Genomic DNA, 6,000 nt, shown 5'->3' on the forward strand with positions numbered 1-6,000 from the left:
TCCTTCTTCATTGGTTGAACGGTGTCCCCCCAAAAGATATGTTGAAGTCCTAATTCCCAATACCTGTGAATGTGATCTGATTTGGAAACAGGGTCTTTGCAGATGTAATCAAGTTAGAGGAGATTAGTAGGGTGGACTTTTCATTCAATAAGACCACTGTCCTCGTAAGAAGAAAAAGAGACACAAAGAGAGAAGAGGGCTGCGTGAAGATGGAGGCAAGGATTAGAATGATGTGTCTACAAGCCAAGGAAAGCCAAGAATTGCCAGCAAACACCAGAAACTAGGAGAGTTAAGGAAGTATCCTCCCGTGGAGCCTTCAGAGAGAAAGCATGGCCTGCTGACACCTTGATTTTGGACTTCCAGCCTCCAGGACTGTGAGACAATAAACTGTTGTTTTTAAGGCACCAAATTTGTGGTACTTGGTTACAGCAACTCCAGGAAACTAATATAAAGAGCAGTTTCTCTCTCACAGAAAGTCAGGACATTTGTGAATGGAATGTCCTTCAAATGAAAGCAAAGCTGCTTGTGAAAGCATAGGGTACACACCGCAGATACTCCTGTGCCAGGAGGTAGCAGGCTGGCCTCAACAGCAGTTTTACAGAAAAGGGCATATGCAGCTACTTCTCCGGGGTGCAGCTCAGCCCCTGGCAATGTCTAGCTCCAAATTTAAAATCTGCCTATTAGGTGCACCTAGGTTGAGCATCTGACTCTTGATTTCAGCTCAGGTCGTGATCTCGGGGTCACGGGATTGGGCTCCACATCGGGCTCCACACTCAGCACAGAATCTGTTTGTCCCTCTCCCTCTGCTTCTCCCCACGCAAGTGCACATGTGCTCTCTCTCTCTCTCAAATAAATAAAAAAATTTTTTTTTAAATCTTTAAAATCTGCCCATCAGCCACCTGCCAGCTGTTAGGAGACTCAGGAGCTACTTTACCCCTAGGAAGCTCTAGAGGACAGCAGGTCTGGAGACCTAGGAGCTCCCAAGAGGATGACAACATATACATCCTAGGGCCCCACCTAAACCTTGGCACACAGAAGGGCCCCATTCACACCCAGAGAGAACCCTGCTAAGTTAACAGGAGGCAGGGGGACAGAGAGCAGGGTAGGCCATAATGGTGGTGTCCCACAGTCGTAACATATATCTAAGGCAGCCCAGGGCACTGTAACTAGAAAGAGAACCAGGTCACAGTCACCAACACCAAGGTCAAATAGCAAGAAAGGTGGTACAGACAATCAAGTCTAAAGAGCTAGATGCACATTTTGAAGAGCTACTTGTACACACTGGCAAATTCACCAAATATTTACTGAGCACCTACTATGTACCAGGCATTATCTGGGGCATTAGGATATAGCAGTGAATAAATCAGGTAAAAATCCCTGCCTGAGTTTTCATTGTAATGGAGACAGACCGCCCCCCGCCCAAAAAAACCCCCAAAATATTAGACAAGGATTTGAGTAGTAGAGAAGGATAAAGCAGAGGAAAGGACAGGAAATGCTGGGAACAGGGGCAGTATTGGATTAAACGGAGTAGAGGAAGGCCTCAAAGAGAAGGTCAAGGACAGAGAATATGCTCTGCAGCTATCTGGGAGAAGGGCCTTCTAGACAGCATTCTAGGAGTAGCAAAAGCAATGGCCACAAGATGTGGGCTGGAACCTTCAAAGGATAAAAAGGAGGCCTATGAGACTGAAACCAAATGGACATGTGGGCAAGCATGCACATGCACACAGGCAACCCTCAGATCTCACAGGGCTCTGAGGACAGGGGCTCTGACTCTGTGGGAGTGACACGATCTGACAAGTGTTTAACAGGATCACTCTGGCTGCTACATGGAGGGCAAGGGCACAGTCAAGGGGAGACCAGGGAGGAGGCTCATGCAGCAACAGCCACACCTTTGCTAGCGCAGAGGATTACAAATCTTGGCCACTGTGGTACAATCAGTGAACTCCCCTTCTGAGTAATGAAAAAAATCACTAACTGATCTCTCAGCACAACCCAGTGAAAAATTTGGCCATTCTTTGCTTAGTGAAAGTACATGCAAATCAACGATCATGTCCACCTTTATTTAAGGCGAAATGGTCTACCTTATTCATCAGAATTCTGATACACTGTACCCATTAATTACATCTTTATATAGACAGTCAAAAAAACACTGAAAGGTAGAAGCACATTTCTAAAATGATTATTAAATTATTATGTTGTTAAATTATTAAATTTTAAATAAGTTACCTGTGTCTCAGAAGAAAATGAAAAGAAATACGTTAGAACATAAGCTTTTCTTGATGGTGACAACAATTCTCATTTCAACATCAGACCTTTTTAAGTCTGTTTACCTGGGTAAGTAGAAGCAAGTATAACCTGCCATCTGGCATGACCACCATCTCTTTGTGGCCATATAGTAAGTCTTGAGCTCTTTGACAGGTGAGGGCCTTTGCCTGCCAGTCTCAAGAACCTAGTTAAGTGGGAACTGTGGAGAGCAGATAAAACAGGAGACTTCTGTGGTCAGAGAAGTACGTATTAGCAGTTGCAGTCCTGGAGGAAGGATATTTTGCTGTGGTACATGAACACTTTTTCTGTCTACCAGCTCTTGGCAAGAGCAAACAAGTCAACTTGCAACTCTTCAGTGAAGGTGGACTCAATTTATGAGGAAGACAGCCCTTTTTTTTCAGCTCGAGTTCTTTCTACTTACTATCACATTTTTTGAGAGGATAGACCATGGCGGGGGGAGGGGGAGAACAAATAAAATTCAAATTTAAATTGAATCATCAGTATATGGTGGAAATTCTTCTACATTGGTTAAGAGCATAGGTTCTGGAATTAAATAACCTGAGATGGCATGGGGGCTATCTCAGTGTATTAGTCAGGATTTTGCAGAGAAATAGAATAGGACATGTGTGTGTACTGAGAGAGATTTGTTTTTAAGAAACTGGCTCACACAACTGTGGGGGCGGACAAGTCCAAAATATACAGGGCATGCCGGCAGTCTAGTTACCCAGGTTTGAGTTGAAGTGGGAAGCCTGAGTCCACAAGGCAATCTGAAGGTAGAATTCTTGCTTCCTCCGGAGGACCTCAATCCTTTCTTTTAAGGCCCTCAATTGACTGGATGAGACCCACCCACATTATGGAGGGTAATCTGCTCTACTCAATGTCTACTGACTTAAATATTAATCTCATCTAAAAGATAATGACACAGTAACATCTAGACTGGTGTTTGACCAGAAACCGGGCACTAGGGCCTAGCCAGGTTGACACCTAAAATTAAACATCACACCCAATTTCCCATCTGAAGAAAAGGTGAAAGGTCACAAGACAGCTGTGGTTGTGGCTCTTACATGAGATAGTCCATGTAAAATGCTTATTAGTTCATTGACGGATGTGTATGAAAGGGCTCACACATATACATGCTAGCCATCATTATCACTGCCACCACCACTAGTGTTTCTAGTTACATAGTGACTTCAAGAGTTTCACCTATTTTAGTCACCATCGATGCAGATACATATGGCTGCACAAGCACTTCATAGGAGAACTTCCATGATTTACTTTTAGGTATTATTCATGTAAACAAAACAACCAGCTGATCTCATCAAACATCATCAGGCCAGTGGAGATAGAAGCCCAGGCCAAATGAACTCAGGAAAAGACCGACTGGTTCTAGAGCACTGTGGTGCTCTATCCCTTCACAAAACTGGCCTTGACTTGCGCTCCCATCATACATTCTGCATGTGATGCCTGGGTTTGGAAGCATCTTTACCAAGAACATTAACCCTGAAAACAAAGTTGGCTACAAAACAGAACCCCAAAAGGAATACCTGGGGCATGGGGAGGGGCAAAGGATGTAATGGCAGACCTTTAGAAAAGTCCCTCTTTTGCCACACATGAAAAAAAAACCACATGCAGAATCCTGACACAGAACATCAAAAATGCAAGGCTCTCTCCTCTCCTTCTATCCCCAGAACTCAGACAATAATAAAGGGTCAGGATTTTTAAATAATCTTCTGGTCTCCTGATGAAGTGGTATGTGTTTCTTAAATTAATCATCTAGGAATTGTGCAATAACCATGTTTTAACCATAGATACTCATTGACATGACCTTTCCTTGCATTCAGTTATTGACTTTACTTGTACCTTTCACAGCAATCATCACAGTTTGCTATATTTACTCTTTTAGTCCAGGTGATAGTTTATGATGGAAGCATTTAATTGTCTTTTATCATTTTGATTTTTAAAGATATTTTTAAAGTTTTTTTAATAGCTTTTACTTTAGAGCAAATAGATTTTATGCTACACTCTGTGAAAAGGGGTAAACAATTACTTTGTTCTCATGTATAATAATACCTTCCAGCATTTTCAGGGTCACCAAAAGTTTCTCTTGTCTGTAGGTAATAGTTTTAATATGTTTCAATATTTCCTGTGCCAGTAATACAACTGGGAAGATAAAGCACAACAGTTACCTTTCCTAGAAATTATCACATATACAGCAGAAACTATTCTCCAAACAATTACCCATTCGCGGGTCCTGAAATCAGCTATGGGTTTACAATCAGTATTTTGTTTAACTGAGTATAGTGAACACTCCAGAACTGAATAAAACAAAGTATACTACTACATGTTAAAAAGAAGACCCATTCCTAAAACATTACAAAAGCTGAATATTGTTTTGTGCTACTTTCGGTTGTATGTATGAATGCATGTGTGGGTGCATGTTGTGTATCCTAATCTGAAAGATTTTAAAAACATGAAAAATGTGAGCTTTGGAACTAATTAAACATATCCTGGGATTTGGCTCTAGATCCCATTCTGGCAGAGACATGAGAAGAGAGAGCTGGTTCCCAGGAGCTTTTAAGAAAATGTAAGAACTGAGGTAAAGGCTTCATACAGAGGTTAACAGAGGAAAATCAAAGACCCAAAAACCAGCAGCAGAAGAGCAGCCACGCCCACTACCTACTCAAAAGGAGCTGACAAACCCAAATTCCAAAATATATGAAGAATTCTAATGTTAAGAAAGGTGAACAACAAAGTCAATATGAAAAATGATTTTCTGGAAAAGTCTAGTAGACTTAGAAATACGTACGTTTGAGAAGTTTAAAGAGATTAATAAAAGCACAGTTTTCATTAAAAATATTAAGAAATTAAAAATACAGGAAGGGACAAAAAAAGAAACTGATACGAAAAATACCAAAAGAACAAATTAGAAATCTTGGAAAATATTTTGAAATATCTTTAGACAGCATCAAGTCTAGACTGAAGTGAGATGACAAAAAAAAAAAAATTAGTAAGCTGGCAGATAGTACTGGGGAATTTCCCCAGGACACAGCAGAGAGAAAGAGAAAGAGAGAAACACGTACATATGACAGAACACATCTGTCATAGAAGATGAATTATAAGTCTGGAATAAGAGTTCCAGGCAGGAAAAGAGGAGGGAATGGTGGAAATTCACCATCTGAAGAGAGTATACTGGAGAATGTTCAAAACTGAAGAAATGATTCAACAGATGAAAATACCTTTGAGTACAAAGTGATAAATCCACACCTAGACACACTGTAATGAAACCATAAAATATCAGGAATTAAAAGAAAGCTGTGATGCTTAAAAGCTATCATAAAGTCTTACAGCAGACTTAAGAGTTTATCAGAAAATTTTAGATTAAAGTATGTGTGGAAGACACTGCTGATGGCCTCACCTCAAAGCCTATTCTCAGTTTCGGCGCCACCTCTTTCTGGCTATGGAAGGCTACATGGCACAACTCTGGCCAGGGAAATGGAAGTCTCTTGGTTGGTGCTCTCAGAAAAGCCTCTGTTTTGGGGCACCTGGGTGGCTTAGTCGTTAAGCGACTGCCTTCGGCTCGGGTCATGGTCCCAGGGTCCTGGGATCGAGCCCCACATCGGGCTCCATGCTCGGCGGGAAGCCTGCTTCTCTCCCTCTCCCACTTCCCCTGCTTGTGTTCCCTCTTTTGCTGTGTCTCTCTCTGTCAAATAAATAAAATCTTTAAAAAAAAAAAAA

This window comes from Neomonachus schauinslandi, chromosome 10 (assembly GCF_002201575.2).
Source record: "Neomonachus schauinslandi chromosome 10, ASM220157v2, whole genome shotgun sequence".
Taxonomy (NCBI): domain Eukaryota; kingdom Metazoa; phylum Chordata; class Mammalia; order Carnivora; family Phocidae; genus Neomonachus; species Neomonachus schauinslandi.